The following is a 25,802-nucleotide window of genomic DNA, read 5'->3' as shown; positions in this document are numbered from 1 at the left end:
CGGAAAAGCCAAGTCGATGCAATTTTTTTTAGAAGAATATCGTGGATTACAGAATCAAATGCCGCCGAAATATCGGTATATATCGCGTCGATTTGTTTCCCGCCATCCATGTTGGATATGCAGAAGGATGTGAAAACCATCAGGTTTGAAGTTACCGAACGTTTAGGAAAAAATCCATGCTGATTCTCAGAGATCCAATTCCGGCAAGTTGAAAACATGTCATCGTTGACGATCCTCTCAAATACTTTCGAACAGGCAGCTAGCGATGTGACTCCGTGGTAGTTAAGAACATCTTGCTTGTCACCTTTTTTGTGTACTGGGCTCATAAGCGATTTCTTCCAGATGGTAGGAAATTTTTGCTGTTGGAGAGACTGATTGAAAATGCGCGTAAGTGGTTTTACCAGCAAAGCGCGACAGTTTTTCAATACGCATGCCGGTATTCCATCCTGACCAGCTGAAGTGGAGTTCTTTAAATTATTGATAGCTTCTAAAACCATTTTCTCGCTAACAGCAAAAACATCCAGATCCAACACATCGATGAGTGATCGTGTTACAGCGGCGTTTAATTGATCGGCAGTTGGAGATTCTATTGAAAAGACACTGGCGAAATGCGTCGCGAAAAGGGAACATTTATCAGCGGGCGACGTGGCAATGCGGTTTTTTAATTTGAGGATAGCTGGAAGCCCGGACTCCTTTCGTTTAGAGTTTACAAATTTCCAAAACTTTTTTGGATTCCGACAAAGCTCGCTTTGAGTACGTTCCACATAACGGCGATAGCACAGTCGGTTATATATTCGGTATTGTTTAGTAGCAGCGTTCAAATTGATTTTCGCAAATGGGCATCTGGAGTTACAAAACATCCGCAACAATTTCGAACGTGTCTGTTTCAATCGTTTCAGGTGAGTGTAGTCCAAGGAGGTCGAAGAGGAGGTCGCCTCAAGGGTACGGATTTATCGAAAGCGTCATCCAGAATTGCGTTAAATGTATTAACAGCTACATCTACGTCAAAGCAACTTTGGATATTGGACCAGTCGACTTCAGACAGAACACGGTTCATAGCATCAAAATCCGCGCGATTAAAGTCACGAGCTGATGCATCGAAATCCTCAACAAATGCGATAGGACTCGGGAATGTAATTTCGAACTCCAAAGGAGAGTGGTACACGTCTATAGGTACGACGACATTGCAGGCCTCGATTATGGGGCTGATCAGATTAGATTCATCCACGAAAACCAAATCCAGCGTTCGATTTTGAGAATTTCGAATCCCGTTTCGCTGTTTTATTTCATTCAGCGTCGTTCCATCCAAGAGTGAAGCACTAGCCGTGTTTATCACTGAGGCAGAATCTAACACCATGGTGCTGTTCTGGCCAGGAATCCAAAACAATTGCGATTGGTTGAAGTCACCAAGAAGAATAACATTACACGCAGGGTATCGTAGTATAGCCTCTGATAGCATGTCAACGTGCAAATCGATGATTGAACAGTCGTAATTTTTTTTCTGGAGGTATATATCCGGTTCCGATCAGAAATGAGCTGTTATCATGTGACACTCTAACCCATAAATTTTCTACGCTATTAGTGTTTAAAGTTACGATTGATGCGCTAAGCTTATTTGATACCGCTATCAAGACCCCACCACCTCTACTGCGACGACTATTGGCACTACTTCTGTCACAACGAAACACGTTATAGTCAGAACAAAATAACTGACTAGACGGTACAGAAGAATCGAGCCAGGTTTCAGTGAAGGAGTAAGTTTCATAGCCAAGCTCCGATGAAGCAACGAAGCATTCAGCGATTTTAGATTTCAATCCACGCACGTTCTGATAGTACAAGCGCAGAAAATTAGATGAATTGGATGCATCAGGTAATTGTCGTGATGTGGTTTGATGATCGATAGGATTGGAGCTGCAATTTGAGAGGCAATCACTGAACGAAGCGGGAGGGAAAGAATGGTACTTGCCTGAATTCACAGGCTGGAGAGCCCCGTTGCCTACTTCGAACAAAGGGCCGGGACGACTGTTGACGCTGGCTGGAATCTGCGCGACTGTTACGAAGGGCTCGGGGGCCTCCATTGTGCTTGATTCGTTGCATCCCGGTAATCCAATCAGCAAATTTTCAGCAACATTTTCAGTTGAGTGGCCATCCTTTTCATCGAACGGGCTTTTTTCGGTGAACCTTCCATCCATCCGGTAATCAAACATAAGAGGTATGCAAAGCGTAGGTGTAGGGCAGTCATTACTCGAATCAGAATACAAAAAAGGGTACTTGCCTGGCGACACAGGCTGGAGAGCCCCGTTGCCTTCTTCGAACACAGGGCCGGGGCGACTGTTGACGCTGGCTGGAATCTGCGCGACTGTGACGAAGGGCTCGGGGGCCTCCACTGTGCTAAGTTCGATGCACCCCGGAAAACCAATCTGCGAGCGATCAGCATTATCGTGTGAAAGTGAAGAAGGCATCTGATCCGACGTGCATGTGATGTAACTGGAAAGCATGGTTTTGTGACTAGGTGAATTGCTAAGATGGAACAAATACTTGCCGTGACATGGCAATTGGAAGCCTCCCCCTTGACCACCAGACCGACAGACGGGACGACTTGAAGCAGCAACAAGCGGTCATCGGTGGTCAGGTAAGAGAGCTTCCAAATTGGCATGAGTGGTGCGTCCCGATGTCCAATATTTATTTGTAGACCCCAGCGGTTGTCGAATATGGTAGCATCTATAGCGGTCCACGAAATTGTCGAGAGCTATAGTCCATAAATTCACGGAAGAATAATCCCTTCGGCCAAGACTGCGGCTCCATCGCTTTAAGCTTTAAGCCCGGTGAAATTCCAACCTTGAAGGAAATGAAGCGGTATGACGTGGTGTCACTCCCTCGGGGGACTTATTTCACCACGATGACATCGTCCACACCAAGGTTGGCCTGAACCATGGCTTTAACAGCTTCTTCAGAGACATCGGGTATGATGCGGGACAGGTAAATCCAAAAAAGTTTTGAATGTTCATCTTCACACAAAGGAATGGAAACAATATTTCCAGATGCTTGCTTTGAGCCAAGTTGGCAAGGTTCAGCCGAAGCAGCATCGGGAACTCGAGTCCGCTTCAATGGACGCCTGATTTCAGACGTGGGCGTTGATTTTGTCCATATGGGGGTTCGAACAGGTTTCGGTACAAGCTGCTGAATGTCGGAACGCAATTCAGAAATCGCACTCGTTAGTTGCGATATCGCATCAGATTCAGGCGGCGCATTAAAGCCCATTGAGCGAAAACTGGCATTCGAAATAAGTGCAGCGCAGTCATCGCAAAACCAGAAAAGGTTTTTTGAAAGCGAGTCCATTTGACGCGCCAAACTTTTCGACAAACCTGAACATTGAATGTGGAATTTTTTGCCGCAGACGCCTTTGCAAAGGATTTGCTCGATTCCGTTGGTAGCCTCATTGCAAGTCGAGCAGTTGGAATTCATAACGCCGGATGGTATGCAGGACGTTTTCCGAAATTGGAGCAAATTGCGCTACTGACAACCAGGTGTCGCTTCGATAGAAAAAAAAAATCGAGGAGGTTGTTTATGTGAGTGTCTTTAGCCAACAGAATTGATTCCAAAACGCGTCACTTCGAACACGATTTTCGCACTTATGCCTTCTACAAATTTCAGATACTCGAGAAATTCCGATTTCTACGCTGATTCATTTATAAGAAGGATCGAACTGTTTAAATTAAAAGTTACGAAAAACACTTTAAAACTGGATTTTTAAAACCGTCGAATGACTACAACATACATTCACAAACAGAGTTGCCAGAGAAAAAAAAGTGTAATGTAGCATGGTTCGCATGGTTATATTGCATTGTCAGATTATTTCGCATTGTCATATTACGTTGCATGATCTGATTACGTTGCATGGTCCGATTAGGTAACATGGTACAACTATGAGGCTTATTCGGAGACTCTAGTGACTCACGAATTTTCACTTCTTCGTTCTGACTCCACAAACTGCTTCAGGAAAGAAATTTGAGTACCAATGAGATCTGAAGACCAATAGCAGCTCATTCAAATGAAAATTTCGAGCCTAAAGAAGATATTTAAACCAGCAAAACGATATGAAATTTGTATATTTGTTTATTTATTTAAATTTAATCTGACTTTGGGGTCTAAATGAATAATAAAGTAGAAACTATTGTTCAAGCCAAGCTTGAAAATCAAGATCGTCCTAACAATTAAAATATTTTGCGCCCACCTTAATTCTCGACATATGCGCACCACCCTATTCAACGGCAATCGACGAGAACCTGCGTGTGTATGCGTGAAAGAAAACGACCGTTGGCTTCTGCCTGCTGTATGAATACACACACACACAGACACCCCGTACGAGAACGAGTGAACGATGTCGCCATTTTTTGAATTTTGAATTCAGTTCCGTTTTAAACTTCCGCTTGCGAGCACCTTGTGAAAAGATTCCGAAGTTTGTGTTCCTCCTTTTTTTTCCAAGAAATCAAGTTATGTAAATAGTGTACATTTTGTAAATATAAAGTTAAGAGAACAATTCTAGTGTAATTATTCAAGCGAATAGAAGATTCCTTGCACTTCCGGCAATTTTGTTTTCGGACTTCGAATCAGTTCCCAACGTGAGCAATTTACAGTCCACGGCTCCGACAACTATATTACCTTAAAATATTACAACAAAGATGATCTTCTTAGATGCCCAGTAAACTTTCCGGAGGATTCGCGAGATTTGAACAAACTTTCGGAAGCAGTTAATGTTCTTATCATCGAATCTAACCATCTTGATATATGACAATTTAACACATGGCTAGACAATGCCTCGATATGATTATAACTGTTTTCAATTTATGTGAGAATTGTGTTAATTTCATTCATTCAACTTCGTGTTTCAACTAGTTCTTCAAACAAGCCTATTCTAGAGACACCTCAAAGAAGATCCTATGTATTAAAATTGCTCAAGGACCATACAAAATACGACTTTATTCAGACTATTCAGAGGCACCAGGTGGAAAATTCTCCCGTCAGATTTATTCTGCTACTGGCCCAGAGGAGGTGTGAGCCAAAAGAAAATATTTCCCCACAGAGAAGTGCTTTTCGCTGACGGGGCTCAGCAGAAAATTGCCAACATTGTGCTGCTAGATGCCCAAAAAAAGCCGAAACCAGGCATAGAATGGTAAGAACCGAGATTCTAAAGTTGTCATAATATTGTCCTTTCTTTGAAAAGAAAAGTCGTGCGGCGGCCTTCAGCTGGGATGAGATGGTTACGCTTTTCTTGACGCTTTCTTCCTCTTGCTTTTCTCAGTGTCTTCTAACCAACTTTGGCAAAGACAAGCACTTTTTCATGACTGTTTTTCTACATGTTTTGCTCGTTTTCGGTCACAGCTGGGCGAGAAAACTGAAACGGCTTCGAATCTACAATGAGACGACGACCAGCAAGAAAATGTGCTTATGTAAAGAGACTTCATCGTTTTGGCATCAACTGTGACCGGTTGTGTCATAACTCTAATCACAATAACTGTCTACATTGGAAGTTCTTTTCATATGTTGATGACTTTTGCAAGGCTATGAAATCTCAACGAGTTGTATAACTTTCTCTGAGCGGCAGCTTATAGCATTTATAGGTTTATTTTATAATATCTTCATAAGAGGTCTCAAGAGAACAAAGGAAATCCGTGATTGATAAATCTTCAATCCTAAAGAAACGCCTTTCTGAGCCTTAAATCTTTGAAGAGAATCGCCCAAGATTTGCAAAGCTCAAGGAATAGCACATTATGCGATGCAGTTTTGCTCAACTTGAGAAAACCGAGTTTGCTAACAGCATTTGTGGCTGGCCAAACACCGGCCTCAGGATTTGGTGAGCATAAAACCGCATCGATTGAATAAACTGAAATGTGCCAAGATGGAAACGGAACCATTCGAGAAATTGAAGGCTTCTGAACCATCAGAGACGAATTTGAGGGGGCGCAATCGCACTGGAACGTTTAAAAGTAAAAAGTTGAATACTACATTGATTTGATCTGTGCATCAGGGTTTGTCATGAGGTCACCGAATTGGCCGTTCAAAGACATTTTAATAACCCTTTTAAAGAAAGAGTGCACTCGTTAATATTACTAAAATAAGAATTGACTCACGAATGAATTTATCGAGAGAAGGATTGAATTAAAAAAAATCAGTAGTAAATTTTTAATAAGGAGAATAGGCCTAATGTAAAAAAAAGATTTATCAGCTGTATGAATCCAACTAATTTTAGTCAAAATCCGGCTCTGTGCTCGACATCCTCAGAATCAACGCCAAGCTAGCCGGGGGCACAGCTGCCTTCAAAGACAGGCAACGAGATAATGGCGGCTGGCGATGGGGCGTAGGCAGACGAAACGTTTCCGACCAAATGCTTCCGATGGCTTATTGAGGATCACCCCCGCCCGCCGCCGGCCGACCCGGAATGTCGAAAACGTGATACGGATTTTGAGTGGCAAGAATTGACACCTCGACTCCAGCCGACCCGACGCTGACTATAGTTGTGGCCTTCCGGAAGTTGGTGGTCAGAGAAGAATAAAAACCAACCACACATTGAAAGCGGGTCCGATATGGTAATGCGACTTAGCATGGAATAGAATGACTCGTGCAAGGATGACTGTCCAGACTCCGGAGAGATGGTACATTCATTTTGCTTAACACCGACCTACTGGCATGCATAGAACAGGAACTATCAAAGTTGACGGGATAGTTTTCGGCATAATTCAGCAAATATAATGATTTCGAATGGATACGTTTCCTGGGAAAACTCTTCCTAAAAGTTTCATGAATATTGAAATTTTCGATTATGTTTTGGTAAATCCGCTATTAGCACTGGAGGTTTCGAAACTTTTTGGGCTCTTTCCTTCTTCTTGTTCCTATTTATTCGCCGATGTTATTTTTGGCAGGACTCGGATCTACTTTTTAGGCTGGCTCCTCCCAGTTACAGAGAGTTTATGACTAACGTATTTGTTTATACTAAAGATGCCAGATTTTTTTCAGCACGTATCGTATTTATTGCTTCGAAAATAACTTTCATGATTTTTTTTGGAAATCTGCTAAAACAATTTGGTTTTGGTGGCTATTTAAAAAACAACACAATTTTTTTTTTTTTTTTGATTTGCCAAATAAAGTGAAAAAATCCGGGCATAATCCGGGCATTTTTCAGTGAAATCCGGGCAACTGTTCATTTTAACGTTCCTGGACTTATAAAATTTCCCTTACCTACTCGATGGCGGTGGAATTCAATTCCTGGTAGTCTGGCTAACAATTCCCTCCTCTTGGCAGTAAGTTTGTTTCCGGTCTGATTTTTTCAACGCTTTTTAAAGAACTCAGATGTATCTATAGCTATAAACTGATATAAAAATGACTAAAAATGATCGGAAGTTGTTTGAAAATTACGTTGATGATAATAATTTCAGTTTTTTAATGAAGTTTTTAGTGAAAAAAAACTTGTGAAAAAAGCGTTCGATTTTAGCAACATTAAAATTTGGCAAAACAAAATCGGGCGTGTTGCCAAAAACGGACGAGGGCTGTACTGTGTATAGCTTTAAAATGCATGGATGTATGAAATTGAAGCTGTCGTTCTGTTAAATGGTTTTTGAGAAAGCGTCCAATGGAGAAGGTCATCGACTTTGATTTTTGGGCACCATGTGCGCCATCTATAATTCGTACTATTGTCCATCCTTTTTTTCCCAAATTAAGGCTTTTTTATTATTTTTTTTGTTTCCTGAAGCTTGACTTTCAAAACAACTCAAAACTTCTAATTAAATCGAAGTTTTGAAAATTTTAGCGGATTGTCCTCCTTCGACACAAAAACAAAATGTTTGACCCATTCCAAACGCCCCTCAACTGGAGAACCAATTTTAATTTTTCATTATTCAAAAATAATTTGCCCAGCATTTAAAAGTTTTTTCTGAGCTTCATTATCCATCAAAAGAATTTCAGATACCTTTTTCCCGGGATTGAGAATGTTGACGTTGAAATTTAAAAATTTTAGTACGAAAATAAACTGATTTTAACAATTATTCTTTGTTTAACCCTCATCCGCATTAGATTCCATTACCCTAATCAGCACTTGTGGTGTCAATTTGACACCATAAGCTCAAATCGTTATAACTTTTGGCGTGTTCGACCGATTTAAACAAAACTTACACCAAAAGAAACCTTGTAATGTCAGTAAAATATGTTTAGAACATTATATACAACTAAAGTTACAAGTTTTCTCATTATTCAGCATGAAAGAAAAAAAATCCGAAAAAACATGCCTCACGAAAACTGCTGTAGTTCATATGTTACACGTCCAAAAAAATATTTGCCTTATGCATATGAAAGCTGAAGTTAATGTCTACATTATGGAGATAAGAAATCTTTTTTTAAATTTTTTTTAATGAAATGGTCACAAAAAGTTTAAAAAAGTGGTCTAAAAAATCTACTTTTCATTCGATTGCTAGTAAATACTGTTTGAGCGATGGTAGAGTTTTGAAAAAAATATGACTACAAAATGTATTAAAATTCCAACATTTTGCTGTCTTTAGATTTTTGATGCAACAAAAATTGAATTAACTGGAATTTTTCAAAGTTCACTACTTTGCGCGATTTTTTTACAAATTGAAATTTCATCTGTTTTTGTGGTCCACTGTCAGGTTGTACCCAGATTATCAGTGCATTTACTTTGTTTGGACCAATCAAGAGTATATTCATTGGAAAGCACATTTAATCTAAATTCTAGTGAGGTGCTACAATTCACGCTGTGAGATTTCACAAAAATATGAAAATTATAAACGTAAAATCATTCCTGAATTTCTAGAACTACAAGCACCGCGTCCAGCAAATCGTGTTTGTTTGCTCTCCGAGTCGGTACGGTGGGTGGTGATTCGGGCAGAGAGCGAAGCCGACAGACGAAATAATAATGCGTGTCGTGTCTAGCAAACGAGAACTACTGTCAATAGAAAATTTCCAACCGCGAAACGTACGACACGCATCATTATTTCGTCTGTCGGCTTCGCTCTCTGCCCGAATCACCACCCACCGTACCGACTCGGAGAGCAAACAAACACGATTTGCTGGACGCGGTGCTTGTAGTTCTAGAAATTCAGGAATGATTTTACGTTTATAATTTTCATATTTTTGTGAAATCTCACAGCGTGAATTGTAGCACCTCACTAGAATTTAGATTAAATGTGCTTTCCAATGCATATACTCTTGATTGGTCCAAACAAAGCAAAAGCACTGATAATCTGGGTACAACCTGACAGTAGACCACAAAAACAGATGAAATTTCAATTTGTAAAAAAATCGCGCAAAGTAGTGAACTTTGAAAAATTCCAGTTAATTCAATTTTTGTTGCATCAAAAATCTAAAGACAGCAAAATGTTGGAATTTTAATACATTTTGTAGTCATATTTTTTTCAAAACTCTATCATCGCTTAAACAGTATTTACTAGCAATCGAATGAAAAGTAGGTTTTTTAGACCACTTTTTTAAACTTTTTGTGACCATTTCATTAAAAAAAATTTAAAAAAATATTTCTTGTCTCCATGATGTAGGCATTAACTTCAGCTTTCATATGCATAAGGCAAATATTTTTTTGGACGTGTAACATATGAACTACAGCAGTTTTCGTGAGGCATGTTTTTTCGGATTTTTTTTCTTTCATGCTGAATAACGAGAAAACTAGTAACTTTAGCTGTATATAATGTTCTAAACATATTTTACTGACATAACAAGGTTTCTATTGATATAAGTTTTATATGAAGTTCATAATAATTCAAACGACTTAAATAGATTTTACTTTTGTGGTGTCAAATTGACACCAAAAGTCGGAAAAGGGAGTTTTTTTGTCCAGGCTTCCAGGGCTCGTCCATAAAAAAAGTAAAGATGCAATATTGAAGAACTTTTGAATTCATTAAGGGTTCCCGAAGAAATTTTTGTATTTTGAAGCTTCTGAAAGAAGTTACAAGCCTTCAAACTTGCAATGGTGTCAAAATGACACCCTAATGCGGATGAGGGTTAAAACATAACTTTGTCAAAAAACTAGCTATATAAAAAAAATGCTAAATGATTTTAAAAAGGCCATCTTTTAAGCATGATATTAGATTAAAAATAATCACAGCAACTTCGCGCTTTAGAAAGTAAGGTAATAAAGGTACCTATTATTAAGCGTTGTGACGTCACGAAAACTCTACTATTTTTCAGTTCATGATTCCTTTAAACCTCACATACTGTCGGAAATTGGAGGTCTCTTCAAACTTTTTGAGAGGAATTCAATGCTTTTTCAGAATGAGAATTGTTTCAGAAGGTTATGAGTTGCACCCGGAAAATTGATTTCCTATTTTTCGGAAACGTCCATGACTTTTTACTTCAACACCATTATAGTAATTCTTAGGGATAGGGACATCAGAATGTTCATGTTTTTTTCAAGAAAAATTTCTCATAATTCCTTACAAATTTTAGGCTCATTGCACCATCTATTTACGTGGTCCGATCCCCCAAACTTAGCACTGGACTTTGTGCAAGGCCTAGGATCTATTTTAGCTTTTCATAAGTTAGCTGATTTAGGCACTCTAGTGTCAATTTTTAATAGATTGGAGGATTTTGGAATTATCATTTATTTTTCCATTTCTTTGCAATTAAATATTGAAAAAATTCAGAAACATAATTCAACGCTTTTATAAATAAATATTTTCTAGCATAAGTGTATTTTAAAATAACACAGTGAGCAAAATGAGAATAGCACCACTATGTGTTTTGCTTGTTAAAATATGAATGATTGAAAATTACGAAAATTTTCTACCACAGTTTGTTCTGAATTGCTTAACGGATCAATAACGGATCAAGCATAATTTTTTGGACGTAGCAATTGGCGTTGAGGACCAAAAATGTGAAAAGGGGTGCGAAATAAGAATAGCACCACTTGAGTTTTTCAACAAAAACAAGATTATTTTTAAAAATTTACTGTGTAAAGTGAATAATAATGCTTCTACGAATTATTTGAATAGATAACTGCATTTTAAGGAGTTCTTCAGAATTCCAAAGGTTTTCAAAGGTTTTAAAATGGAATTTTAAGATATGCTCTTCTAGAACCAAGGAATTTGATATTTGAGATGTAATTATTTACCAAACTACTTACTTTCTTTATTAAAAAGACGTGAAATGATGAAACAAACATTCGGAATTAATTTCGAATTATAAAAAATAGGTTGGAAATCAAAAACTTTTATTTTATTCAGTAAACCACACTTTTCCAGTTTCAAGTCATAGATGGCAGTACTATCTTGCAGTTAAAACAAAATTTAGTCTCAATGTTGATTTTCCAGGTTTATTTAGGCTAATATTCATAATTTTGAGGTATTTTCTCATCACAGTCTAGTGGAAGTTCACGCTGCCGAAAGCTTGTCCGGATTTGCAAAAGAATCACCAGTACAAAAATCTACAACCCCCAAAATTCCTGCTCATCTCAACTTCCGATTCAATTGCAAATCATACCAATAATACTGCTAGCCGTCTGGTCCATCAAGCTCCATCGCAAAGTACAACTTTATTCTGATAATCGGTCCAAAAAATATCACTTTTAGTGACCTTGATGCAATTCTAATTTTTTTTTGATTTAGTGATCTTAGAATTTCCAAAGCGTTCACACGGTCCTTGTATTTATTTCTTGATCAAAATCATCCAGCACTCCCTAAATAATCCCGGATATTCGAAAATGGGCATGAATTTGGTTAAATGGCAAGATAGTGCTGCCATCTATGACTTAAAACTAGAGAAATAGTGTTTGAATATTAAAACACATTAGTATTTTTTAATTCCAACCTGCTTTTAGGATTAAAACTCTGCCTCAAATCTTTGTTTCATCATCTTGCATCATATTTATGAATGTTAATGAAGAAATCAAGCAGTTTGATCAAGTTTTATAGCTCAAATATCAAATTCCTTAAAGCTAGAGGAGCATCTCTTAAAACCCCCTTTTATTACCTTTGAAAACCTTTGGAATTCTGGAGAACTCTTAAAATGCAGTTATCTATTCAAATAATTCGTAGAAGTATTATTATTTACTTTTACACAGTAAATTTTTAAAAATAATCTTGTTTTTGTTGAAAAGCACAAGTGGTGCTATTCTTATTTCGCACCCCTTTTTCACATTTATGGCCCTCAACGCCAATTGCTCCGTCAAAAAAAATAAACTTATGCTTGATTTGTACGTTATGCAATTCAGAACACACTGTGGTAGAAAATTTTTGTAATTTTCAATCATTCATATTTTAACAAGCAAAACACATAGTGGTGCTATTTTTATTTCGCTCAGTGTATTCACATGATCGCACCAAAAAAATTTCGAATGAAATTGATATGCGCAAACCTTATCTGCTTATATGAGCCATTAATATTCAATTCCCTTAATTTTTTGGGTATAAATGGATCGATTTCATCACAAAATCACATTATTTGTTGAGTTTTTGAACATTTTTTGTAAATTAAGTATTAATATTTTTAAGCTGCGACCAATATCGATTTTCTCTTATCTAGTCCCTGAAATTTCATCTAACACAGTTGGATTCATTTCTCTACAAAAAAAATTAAGTATTTATGTTAAGATTTAATTTTAATTTGTTTAATGTAGCTGACCATAAAATTTCATGACGTCACAACGCTTTGTAAAACCGTGTTTAAAAAAAAAATGGTGCGTTGTGACGTCACGAAACTGAATCGCTCTAAAATAAATTTAAATCAACTTGAAAACTGAAAAGTGGAAAAAGAGGTGCGTTGTGACGTCACAATTTCTTTTGCTTATATTTTGATTACTATTTGTTCAATAAAAATACTTTTGATTTCAAATTGTATCGAATTAGGTTCTGAACTTAAGGGTATTTTTTTCTAATGTACGATATAAACTGTAAAATCTACTAACAATATACCAAAAAATTGTTTTGCAAGCGTTGTGACGTCACGCTAGAATGAATCATTTTACTTTCAATCACTTCACATCTGTTTTCGAGTAATTGCACCGTTCCAGATCCAACAAAAAAAAATATCAACTTTGTTGGATATATGGAAGTTTATTCAAGGAAAATGGTCACATTTGGAGGCAACCTTCTTCGTATGTTTAGCCATTCATTGTGTCAATAGTTATGTAACACTGACTGATTTGCAGCTTTAACAGTTCGTCAGGTACCTCGAGTGCTTGGCATATTTCTTTTTTTATTTTTTTCCCTTTGTTCATCTCCGGAACATCCAGGCAAGACTTGTCAATGAAAATTTTCAGGTTGAAACCTACCAGGTGCACGCTATAGAGTTCGTTTTGCTGCCCTTTGCATAACTATTCAAAATATCTCCCCACTAGCGGTTCCAATATTTTGCGCACGATTTGACCACCGTATTTAGTTTATTTCTACGGTGGGCAACATTTTTTCTTGCAGAATGAATATTGGACGATATCTCAAAAACCACTAGACAGCACGTCACACAAATTTTCACATGCAACCATTACACAAGTAGATAGTTTCTCTAAAAATTTCATTGATTTTAATTCATGCTTGCAGAAGTTATTAACATAACAATGTGTTGCTTTTTTTCGATTACACTGCTTATTCGGCCAATCGAATATTCGGTCAAATATTCTGTCGAGTTTTTAATAAAACTACAGAAGCTATTATTTCAATTCCTTTCTATTTCTTCCTTATAACCCGATCAGGAGAGCATATCAAAATTATTACTTAAACCCATCTCAACGAGATATTATTATCTTTTTTCGGATATAGCTTGAAACAATTCATACAAGTTTGAGTACAACGCAAAAGGCAATGCAACAATTGCATACACAAGCACTTGAGTGAAAGACAAACATTGCATGAAAACTTGAATGCAAGTTTTAGGTTTTATCTCTTTTTGATAGTAAATATCCTATCTGATTGAGATATAATCTTTGTATAATGCTATCGAAGAGTGATATAATTTAGATATTCTTGCATGGACTTGATGATTTAACTTGAGATATTTTAACATTTTATGAGTTTAGTGTGGTTCTATTTTCATCCGTTCATCAGAAGGATTGGACACTGTTTTGGTATATTTCACTATCTGGCAGTGATTGAAATCCTCAACCATTTTCTTATCAGAGGCATTCAAAATACACACTTTGAGGCCTCGTATAGTAATACAGGAGACGATACATATACATTCATTCAAACCTCCCCCCATGAGGAGGATCTGCTCCGAGAGACACTATCCGTTTGCTGCTCAGAACGAACTCTCCCAACGTTCGGTCGCTACATGATGCATGAAGAAGGCGAGGCACACATACTCATTTACGTTATTGAATTTGATGGACTCAAGCCGATAGCTGTCGTTGAGGAGAACATCTTCAACCTCGCCGCAAAGGTTGAGGCAACAACGACAACAACCGAACTTATTGCATTGCATAGGCCCTCAACGTATGGAGCAAGGAGAGGGGAGGAAAAGAAACGAAAAAAATAGCAATAGCAGAAAAACCTCGGGTATTCGATCCAGGCACAAACGAGGAGACTCGGGTTTGCTCTGCCTTTTGAATTCGGTTCCCTCAAGAATGTAACAGGAGATGAGTGAGAGCCATTCGTTTGGTTTTTTTGGGTTCGCTGCCTCGAATGTATATTGCTTCTTGAAGGCGGGCCATGTGAGAGCGTATGCATCATCGGTTTTGTCGTTTTCGCTGCCTCAAAGCAACCTTTGCTTCCGAGTAAAGCGTTGAGCGGGAGATGGTTGATCAATTCATGCTCAGCAAAATTCAATCACTGCTATCTGGAAAGGATTGGTATAGTTGTATTATGTATATTAAGGTGTCATCGGCAAAGAGCCGAACTGTGCGTGCAGACTCAACAAGAGAAGATTGTTGATGAATGCCACGAATATCAGCGGGCTCAAGTTGCTTCCCTGTGGTACTTCTGTGAAATGAATCTTTTACTACTAGAGGCTCTTTTTTTCATTAATTTCTTCAAGTTTGCCTATGGAAATATAATCAGACCAGGTGATTTATTGATGTCAAGCCCAGCAAACATTTTTGTAGCTATATTTCTATGCTGATTTGATGCTGATTCCATATACATTATAGAATGATAGTAAGACAAAAAAAAATCATTTACCGACCAAAGTGGAGGCAAAATACATTTATTATATTCATTTCTACCTAAACGATAAAAATTTTACAAATTCGACATCATCCGACACCTTACTCATACCAATCGGAAGACTGCAAGAGAGCGCAAGATTTTGCTTTCATAGCCTTCAAAACGTTGCCAGCGGCAATTATTTTCAGTTCTCTCATTGGTCCAATACTACTCAATTAACATTTGATTTCCAGCCATCTGGATGCACTGCTGGTTGCAGATAGAATATGACTTTGATTTTCTCACTTGACGCCCGCGCGTGAGCTAAATCATTTTCAAATTTACAAAAATGGTGGAATTTCTATTATATACGATTTAAACTGACTTCAGACGACATTTTATACGATCTTTTCACTGTGCAGATGGAATTGCGATTCGCTACACCATTATAAACGACTTGAGTTATCATTTCTGATACGATTTCATGTTTGTTGGGAGGTTACTGATCACTTACCGGGCCTGATATTAATCTATATATATAAAAAGCAATTTCTGTGGGTTTGTTTGTTTGTTTGTTTGTTTGTTTGTCCTCTATAGACTCAGCCGTCTTTAGAGCTAGAGAGCTGAAAATTGGCATGGATGCGCATTAGGACCAGGAATGATGAAAAAAGTTTTTAGATTTTCGGATGACCCCTTCTGAAGGGGGTCGTCCATAGAAGACAAATATTGTTTTCGCGATATTTACGTTATTTTTCGTCGGATTGAGATGAAAATTTGCACATGAGGGTTTTGAGAGATGACTAATTGATTTCAGGTATTCAATTTTCGGTCAGGGGTCGGCAAAAGTGGTCGTCCATATAAACTGATTAATATTTTTGCGATATTGGCGTTATTATAAATCGGATTTAGATGAAAATTGGAACATAAGAATTTTGAGAGACGAGCAATCGATTTCAGGTTTAAAATGCGGAGTCAAGGGCCAGCCAAAGGGGTCGTCCATAGAAACCATTTGCTGTTTTTGCAATATTGACGTTATTATGCATCGGATTCAGATGAAAATTTGAACACGATAGTTTTAAGGGACGGGCAATCGATTTTTGGTAACAAATTTAGTAAAAGGGGCCGGCAAAAGGGGTCGTCCATATTTCTTTGCAATATTTTTGTGATATTTACTTTATTATACATCGGATTGAGATGGAAATTTGCACATAGAAGTTATTAAGGACAAACAAATGATTTCAATTATCCAAATCTTGATCATGGGTCGGCCAAAGGGGTCGTCCATATTAACTGTTCACTGTTTTCGCGATATTGTCGTTATTATGCATCGGATTGAGATGAAAATTGGGACATGGGAGTTTTGAGGGATGAGCAATTGATTCCAAGCATCCAATTTTTAGGCAGGGATCGGAAATAGGCGTCGTCCATATTACCTGTTCACTGTTTTTACGATATTGACGTAGTTATACTTTGGATTAAGATGAAAATTGGCACACGAAAGTTTTCAGGGATGGATAATCGATTTCAGGTATCAAATGGTGTAAGGGATCGGAGAAAGGGGTCGCCCATTTCACCTGTTCACTTTTTTGCAATACTGACGTCATTGTACATTTGGTTGCAATGAAAATTCACGTACGTGGGTTTCAAAAGTCGGGCATTCGATTTCAGGTATCAATTTCTCGGTCGGCCAGAGGGGTCGTCCAAATTACCTGTTTACTGTTTTTTTTTTGTAATATTTACGTTATTATACACCGGATTGAGTTGAAAATTAGCACACGGGAGATTTAAGAACAAACAATTGATTCCAATTATCCTATTTCGGGGCAGGGGTAAGAAAAAGGGACAGGGGTCGGCAATATTGGTGTAAAGGGCCTGCAAAAGGGGTCGTCCATATTAACTTGTGGTTTAAAGATACGGGCGATTATATGGATGTGAAAATTAATGCACGGGGTTTTTTCAGCTGAGACGAATTGATTCGTATTGTGGAATTTTCAGTTAAAAGTTCATGCATAGGATCGATGAGTTTGTGCAAAGTTATTGATCCTGTGGGAAACTCACAAGTCAATCAAGTCCTATCGTGTAAATATCTTGGCCTCGTTATTGACACCACGCTGAGCTGGGAATTTCATCTCGACCTACTTAAAAAGAAAATTGCTCCTATATGTGGAATATTTCGGAAAATATCTTCATATGTTCCTGTGTCTTGGCTAAAAAAACTGTACTTCTCTCTGGTACACTCTAGATTACAATATCTTGTATCAGTTTGGGGAAATGCAAGCAAATCTAGACTGCGTGAACTCCAGATCCTCCAAAATCGATGCTTGAAGGCAGTGTTTAGAAAACCTCATCTGTTCCCGACAATATCGCTCTACCACAACGAGAAGGACTCGTTTCTTCCAATCAGAGAACTTTTTGAATTTTAAACGATTGCTCATATGCATTCTATAGCGTCAGGACAAATCACTCAACCCAGTGTATCGGTACAACGAACTGGATCAAGCAGAGCAACAAGACAAGCTGATCGACTAGCAATTCAGAGATCTAACTCTGAGTTTGGAAAGAAAAGGTTCAGCCTGATAGGTGCTAGGCTCTACAACAGTATCCCTGCCACCATTAAATCTTGCCCTTCATCAAACTTCAAACATCGCCTGAAACTCCACCTCAAGAGCAACGTTGAAAGACTATTGGCCTAAAATCTGTTTTGCTATTTTCTATTCATTGCTGTTCAACTATTCATTCTATTAATGAAAAGGTACTTTTTGTTCAGTGTAGAGAATATTTTACTTTGTTTGAAAAACATCATCTAATTTTATCACATTTTTATAATTCCTTGCAAAACGAAGTTCGTACGGGATCAGCTAGTGGTAAAATAAATTTCAACATAAAACACACTGTTTGAGTTTAAATTTAAAACGGAATATATTTAAGTTTGAGCTAACCTTAATGAATAGATATATTTTATTGTTCTTGACGACATGAACTGATTTTTTCTTTTTATTTTGTTTTCAGGAATCCAATAGTTTGAAAAAGGTAAGTTGAATCCTAGACAAACTAGTTCTTCTCATGTACAAAAGAGGAATCGATTATGTGATTTATATGTAATTTTGGACTATCAGCGTGATGAATGTCATCTTTGTTAACATCGACCAAGAAGCAGCGCTTTGAGACTTTGTTCGCTTTCTAATTTCACCAAGTAACTCGCACAAGAAACTCTGGTTGAATAAAAAAAAATCACAATAACATTTTTTCAAAACCTAATCATTCGGCTCGAAGATGATTAAGATGATTATTGTTGAAATGAAATTTAAAAAATAAAGAATTCGCCCCAGTACCTATGTACTTTGTTACACATCCTGAGCTCCGCAGAACGCATCTACCGCCAAAGATATTTGCTTACCTGCAAAGATTCGGGATCGTTAAATTGGAAGCAATGAGCCATCGTATCCGGGCCCGGGCAAAAAGAAAAAAAACTTTCGCAATCATCGTAAACTGCTGCGCTCAATGGTACCATAAAGTACTTGATTATCTCCTTACTTGCAGAACACCAACCGGCAGCTTGGCGGTTCGCTCCTCATTGCGAAACTTTCTTCTCAATGCTCAGAGCTCACCGCCCAAATATCAACTGTCGAAACCGGAAGCTTCACCTCGCACCCGGCTGCACCAATCTGTTTCCGGATCCGTCCTTCCAGCAGACCCGCCAATGATTGGCACATGTTCACATTGAAGAGCTCATCTCACCCCCTATCCAGATAAGATGTAGTAGGTGCCTGCCTTATCCCGCAATATACCTCTTTCTAATTACGTCAGCCATGTATAATTCAATTTTATTGCTCCATTTAATTTCATCCGAAGCACTTTTCGTATGAAAGTGAAAGCGAAGCTTCAATTTTGGGTGAACAAAAAAACAGGCAGCCAAAGTAAACACAGAACGCGCAAACCGATAGCAAACACTCAGCCGATTTTTGGGTTAAAAAAGGGCTGGAAAAGTTGGGGTCGGAGGGCGCGGATAATTTATTTGTGGTTCTTGGAGGTTTTTTTTCAATGTGCCTTTTTGGGAATGTGTTCTTGGTTTACTCTCGAGCCATGTTTTGGTAAGAGCGCGAAAATTACTCAGATTTTTACAACGCCTGATGAAGGCTTATTTTCTATATGCTTTGGTTTTCATGCTTTCGTAGATATATTTTTTAAATTTTAAACAATATACGCTGGAAAAACGAAATAAAAAAAAAATCTAGAACATTTCAAATGATGCCGCGATCACAGTCTGCAGTCGAGGGACTGTGAATCGGGCTCATACAACAATTTTTAGAAGGAGGAATATTTTTTTTAGATATTTTCTAGATTTTTTAGATTTTTTTCTAACAGACAAAAGTTGAACATTTGCTCTTGCCTTTAACGGTTATATTTCTGGCAACTATCGATATTCGAAGCAGATACGATTATCAATTTTGTTTTTGAAATGAAAGGTCTCAAAAACATTAAATTTGTACCATTTGAAAATTTTGTACTGATCAATCTTGTACTACTAACTTTTTTGAATAAGAACTGAAATATGATTTTGAGGATCAATGCTTTGTTTATTGTACAAGCAAACGATTATGTGACTACTCAAAAAACAATTTTTTAATTTAACCTCATTTCACATGATCATTTAATGTTCTCCATTATTTATCATTTCATCGCACTAAATCTAGCTCGAATATGAGCAAAAAATAATTAAACTCACTTACCCTTCTGGGCTCAAAGCTGTCGTAAAGGTGATTCCAGGTTTATAAAAACAATGTTGTGGCAAAATTCATGGCTTTGCGCTTTTCACCCGAATACAAAATATTACCCTCAGCTACTCAACCACATAAACTGCTGCCAGGCAGTCTCTCTACCTAATGATCTTTTGTAAAACATTAATCATTCCTGCTGCTGATATATTGCAGCTGAAGCAGCGCATGAAACTCGCCTATGAACGTCTCGGTTTATGAATTGTTGAAAACGAAACAAGCTTTTCAATGTGACATTAGCGAACCGAGAGGTGTGAAAAGTTTTACAACCACCCTGCCTCCAAGGGGTGTGTGGGTGTGGTTTTATTAGACTAGGAACAATAACGTGATGCAAAAAAAAATTTTGCTGTCAAGAATTGCGACCGACCTGATTCCGGGAGCAGAGCTGAGCTGAGCAAGGTTGCAAGGAGGTGTGTCAGAAGTTTTTCGGAAACGTAATCCCCCTGGCGATGCTCTGGTTTCGCCATTTGCCATTACGAGGACGATGCCGTTTCCGTGGACCGCCGTAATGATGTCAAAAAGTTACTTCCAAAAGTCAACGGAACACGACGATGGCGTCGGTAGTTATATGGCTGTCCTGGGAGCGTTTGCTGAACCAAGGATGGCCGAGACACTGGGTTGTGCCCTCTCGTATAAGTTCCATGTTCCACGTCGCGCATAGTGCCATCCGGAACAAGCAACGACGAGAATGTTTCGCTCCGTAAAATTACACATTCAACGCATAAAAGATGCGCTCCGAGCCGAGGGGAACTCTCATAACACACTGGTTATGATGTTGCGTAAGATGAAATTATTTCCGGGCGAATCTGCAGAATCTCAGATTTTTTTCGGGGCATCTTATGGTGTACTAAATGACGACGTGCTAACGACTGGAATGATGGCGGATTTCCCGACCTCGCCGGATGTGTTCAACAAATTTTCCACGTATCAAACGCATAAAATCCTTCCTTTGTCTGTGATCGTGATTGCTACTTAAGCTTGGCGTGACGCATGAAGGGCACCAGTTTCAGCATCGGTTAATATAACAAACGTCGAATCCTAAGCTCAAATTTCAATAACACTCTTTGGATAACGTTGTTATCAGCATTTAATATTTTTCCTGTCTAGACCCTTCATAAAATTTAGAGAAACAAAATTGAAATTAAAATTGTCTCAGAGAAATATTATCTTATGCAAAATTCCCCAAACTTGGCTTAAAAATTTCTATGGCCAGTTATACAAGCTTCAAATATAGGAAACGACACGCCTTCCGTTTGTCTCAAGATTCTCTCCTATAAGTCGCGAATGAAATAATAATGTTCAAGCGACTATTATCGAAACAGAGAAACACTTTTTTTTCAATGAAAATCTCAATAGAATATTGTTGAAATTAGTAATCAACGCAGGTTTCAATGGTGCAATGGAGTAATCTTTATTCAGTTTCGTCTGTTATGTCATTGGAATACAAGTATTTAGCTATAAGGGTATATACGGACGATAGTATTGGCGATAAATTGGCCTCAGCCCTAACCTCAAACTTTGAGGTGCTGGCGGCCTCACCAGTGATGCTAGGTGCGTTGCTAAAATCAGAATTTGTTTGTTTTGAACTAATTTATAATATTTCAAAATTGATAAAATGCTTTAACTATCAATAGCTAAACGTTTGAATTCATTATGTTGTCGTTTAGCCCCGGCATTAACCTCCCAAGTTAACCGAATTGCGTATGTCTGAAAGAAACAAAATAAAAACGAATTCACGTCCCTCCTTATCGCATCACAAGACGAAGAAGGATAGAAATAAATACCGGCCAACACCAGACAGGCAGCCAGCGAACCGAGCACTGTGCGTGTGTAGCGAAAGCAACAACAAAACTATTCCTTCAATTCAATCCGCCGGCAAACAACCACGGCCAAGCTGTGCGTGTGTATGTAGTAAAAGCAACAAGAAAACCATTGCTTCAATTCAATCCACCGGCAAACAACCACCGGCTAAGCTGCGCGTGTGTAGCAAAAGCAACAACAAAAATATTTCTTCCACCGGCAAACAATCACCGGCCAAGCTGCCCAGCTTTGGCAGCTGTGTAGCGTGTGTATGTAATAGCAGGCAGTAAGCAAAGCACAGTTCTCATTCAATGGGTTTCCCGTTCCTTCACTCCCGTTCCCTTTCCCGTTTCCATCGCAAGACAAAGGAATGCCTTGAAAGGAGGCCAAACGCCGGGAAGCCACCGTTGAGCGTTCTTTTTTGTGATTGATCGGTGGCAGAAAGCCTATGAAAAATATCCCTCGTCCTGTATGAAGCTCAAATAGTACACTGGTTAAGATGTCGGACTGGCATAGTTGGTGGTTTGAGTTCGACTCTCCCTATGGGCGCTGTAGTTTATACTTTTTTTTTCTTGTTTCTGGGATGAAATATCCAATTGGAAGGAAATTTGCTGTGTGGTGGCGGCTTATAGAATACTACCACTGGGATACTGGTCCACGTCGTAAAAGGCGACTTATCCAGTACTTCCCATATGCGTTAGTCATTCTCAAATGCGACTATCACATTGGGAGGGGGGAAAACTTGGCTTGGGATTTTGAAGTTCTAAGCCAAGTTTTCTTCAGGGAGGATTCACCAATTGTGCTTATTGCTATTAATGCGCATGCACGAGTTGAATTCTCCTAAATTTTGTAAACACCCGCTTCAGGGTGGTTCTGTGCCTGTGGGCCCCAAAGTGGGGGTAGGAGGGTGTATAATAATCCTACCTTAAGCAGAACGTTGTTAAGGTCTGCACTATAGCCAGGCACTGGTGCAAAGGGCCGTATTTTTCCTGGCAACTCGTGGGATTCAGATTATACACACGATTTTTAAATTTTCATCCTGTATGGGATACCCCGCTTCATGCGTCGATATGAAGGTGCAGAGGTTCTTGTGTGTGATGGAAATATGTGTGGAATTCTTTGATAGAAATGCTTTCTATTAAGGTTGCACAGATAAATCTGCAGCACAAAAGAACCGCTACACTGAACTTATGTCGTTTAATCCTTAATGGAACTGCATCAATCGCCTTGGTCCAAGAACCCTATTTCCGAAATGGAACTTTTTACTTAGGGAATTTGCTCAAACCAAACTTTACTGTGTTCAGTGTAATTGGAATGACTAATGCCCGAATAATGCCTCGTGCATGTATATTGATAAACAATTCTTTAAATGCAACACTTATACCCAATCTAACAACAAGAGATATTTGCGTCGTTCAGGTTTCGCTGCCTGATAGAAAATACGTCTACTGTTCAGCATACTTACCATATGAACAATCATCCCCTACGGATGATTTAAAAAATGTCATTTCATTCTGTGAATCACAAAATACACCTCTTGTAATAGGCTGTGATGCCAATGCTCATCATTTTGTATGGGGTAGCTCAGATATCAATCTGAGAGGCTCAAATTTAATGGAATATTTAAGCAGCACTGATTTAGAAATTCTAAATGTAGGAAATAAACCAACTTTTGTTAGGTGTGACAGAGAAGAGGTGATTGACATCACACTTTGTTCTAGAACAATTTCTCAGGAAATTTCAAATTGGCATGTGCCTAACGAAGAATCGATTTCTGACCACAGGTTTATCTATTTTGAACACTCAGGTGAGTTTTTAGAAACAATTACATTCAGAAATCCAAGAACAACTAATTGGGACCTTTATTTGGAGCATATTGCTATTAAATTTCATGGATATACACCTGAAATTACTACTCCTTCTGAGTTGGATGAAGTGGTTGCAAAAACCACCGAAATTATTTTAAATTCTTATGAAGAAGCGTGTCCCGTACGAACGTTGAAATTCAACAAAAACAGTACACCATGGTGGAACTCAAATCTCAGTAAATTACGAAAAAACTGCAGACGCTCTTGGAACCGAAGGCGCACGGAAGGTTTTGATGCCTTCAAGTTGGCTCGCAGAGCTTACCGGAAAGCAACAAGAGCTGCCGAACGCTCAAGTTGGCAGAGCTACTGCACAAACATTTCAAGCTTGCACGAAGCAAGTAGGTTAAATAAAGTCTTAGCCAAATCAAAAGATTATCAGGTTTCATACCTTAAAACCCCTAGTGGTGATTATACATCAAACGACGAAGATACATTAAGTTGTCTATTCAATACTCACTTTCCAGGATGTGTTGATCAAGATTCATCGATAGAGCCTGAGTTCTTTTCTGGCAGTCTAGATTCCTTGCATTTTGCTCGGAAAATAGTTACTACAGAATCGATCAAATGGGCAATCGATGGTTTTGCTCAATACAAATCTCCTGGAAGTGACGGTTTATTTCCAGTTTTGCTTCAAAAAGGTTTCGATCATTTCAAACACATATTAAGAAAAATAATGATAAGCAGTTTTGCTCATGGATATATTCCTAAACTTTGGCGGCAGATAGCCGTGAAATTCATCCCTAAAGGGGGACGATCATCATACGACGAAGCCAAAAGCTTTCGTCCTGTTAGTCTAAGTTCATTTCTATTAAAAGCACTTGAACGTTTAATTGATCATCATATCAGGCAAGAATGCCTTGTCCAACATCCGCTTAATGCGACACAACATGCATACCAAACAGGAAAATCAACATTAACTCTTCTGCACAACGTAGTACATAATATTGAAAATAGTTTTTCACAGAAAGAATCATGTCTAGGAGCATTTCTAGACATAGAAGGAGCATTTGATAATGTCTCGTTTACATCAATAATGGATGCGGCACTACTTCATGGAGTGCCTAGTGTTATAACTAACTGGATTAGCGCAATGCTAAGTAACAGGAATCTTCATTCGTCTTTAAGACAGGCTTCAATAACAAAAGTTAGCACACGTGGTTGCCCACAGGGAGGTGTACTATCACCTCTTTTGTGGAACCTAGTTGCAGACGGTTTGTTGAGAAAACTCAATGACCGTGGAATACCAACCTATGGATTCGCAGATGATTATCTTCTGCTGGTAAGAGGTTTGTGCATAAGCACATTATTTGATATAATGCAACAAGCTCTGCGCTCTGTTGAACGATGGTGTTCTCATGTAGAACTTTAATCCTCTAAAAACTAACATTGTTTTATTTACTAAAAAACGTATCACCCGCGGGGTGCGCCCTCTGCTGTTTTATGGTTCCGAAATCACCGTGTCTAATCAAGTTAAATATTTGGGTGTCATTCTTGACTCCAAATTAAACTGGTCTGATCACATCGAATTCAGAATCAAAAAAGCATGCATGGCCTTCGGACAATGCCGACGTGCAATCGGAAAAAACTGGGGACTCAAACCTAAACATATTCACTGGATTTATTCCACAATAGTAAGACCAATTCTGGCCTATGGGTGTCTAGTGTGGTGGCAGAAAGGAGAAGTTGCAACAGTTCGGACTAAACTAAATCACCTTCAAAGAATGTGTCTTTTGGGGATGTCCGGATCGTTCACTACAACTCCTACTGCAGCACTAGAGGCTCTGTTTTCTATCAAACCTCTACACTTGTTCCTAAAACAGGAAGCCTTCTCATGTGCTTTTCGTCTACAGGCAGTTGGTCTCTGGCTGTCAGGAAATATCGAAAGATCATCGAGTCATACAAATGTGTGGCCTGAATTAGTTAGATTAAACAAGTTTAATCTAGCGCCAAACGATTTAACACTCTCGAGTAGTTTTCCCTACATGGGGTTTAAAGTCAAATTTCCTTCTCCTCAAGAATGGTTATCAGGTTTCGTAGAGGACCAAATGTCCTCTCATATTGTATTCTATACTGACGGTTCATTATCAAACGGCCGTGCAGGTGCAGGAATTTACTGTCACGAGTTGAACATAGAATATGCTCAACCTCTAGGAAAATATTGTACAGTCTTTCAGGCTGAGCTATATGCTATTATGTATGGAGTGCAAATTGCACTTCAAAAGAAGATTATGTTCAGAACAATTTATTTCTGTTCAGATAGCCAAGCA

At 38.4% G+C, this 25,802-nt stretch overlaps 1 protein-coding gene across 25 annotated transcripts in view; it reads left to right on the top strand.

Moving 5' to 3' along the window:
* LOC129755407 (gamma-aminobutyric acid receptor subunit alpha-4) overlaps positions 1-25,802 on the top strand; it is a 706,839-nt gene that overhangs the window by 277,509 nt on the left and 403,528 nt on the right. For all 25 annotated transcript variants that reach the window (XM_055751878.1, XM_055751872.1, XM_055751879.1 and 22 more), the window contains exon 3: positions 18,102-18,122. The gene's annotated coding sequence lies outside the window, so the exon portion shown is untranslated. The remainder of the gene's footprint in view (positions 1-18,101; positions 18,123-25,802) is intronic.

The sequence above is a fragment of the Uranotaenia lowii genome, chromosome 3 (assembly GCF_029784155.1).
Source record: "Uranotaenia lowii strain MFRU-FL chromosome 3, ASM2978415v1, whole genome shotgun sequence".
Taxonomy (NCBI): Eukaryota; Metazoa; Arthropoda; class Insecta; order Diptera; family Culicidae; genus Uranotaenia; species Uranotaenia lowii.
This window is presented reverse-complemented; position numbering and strand designations above follow the sequence as displayed.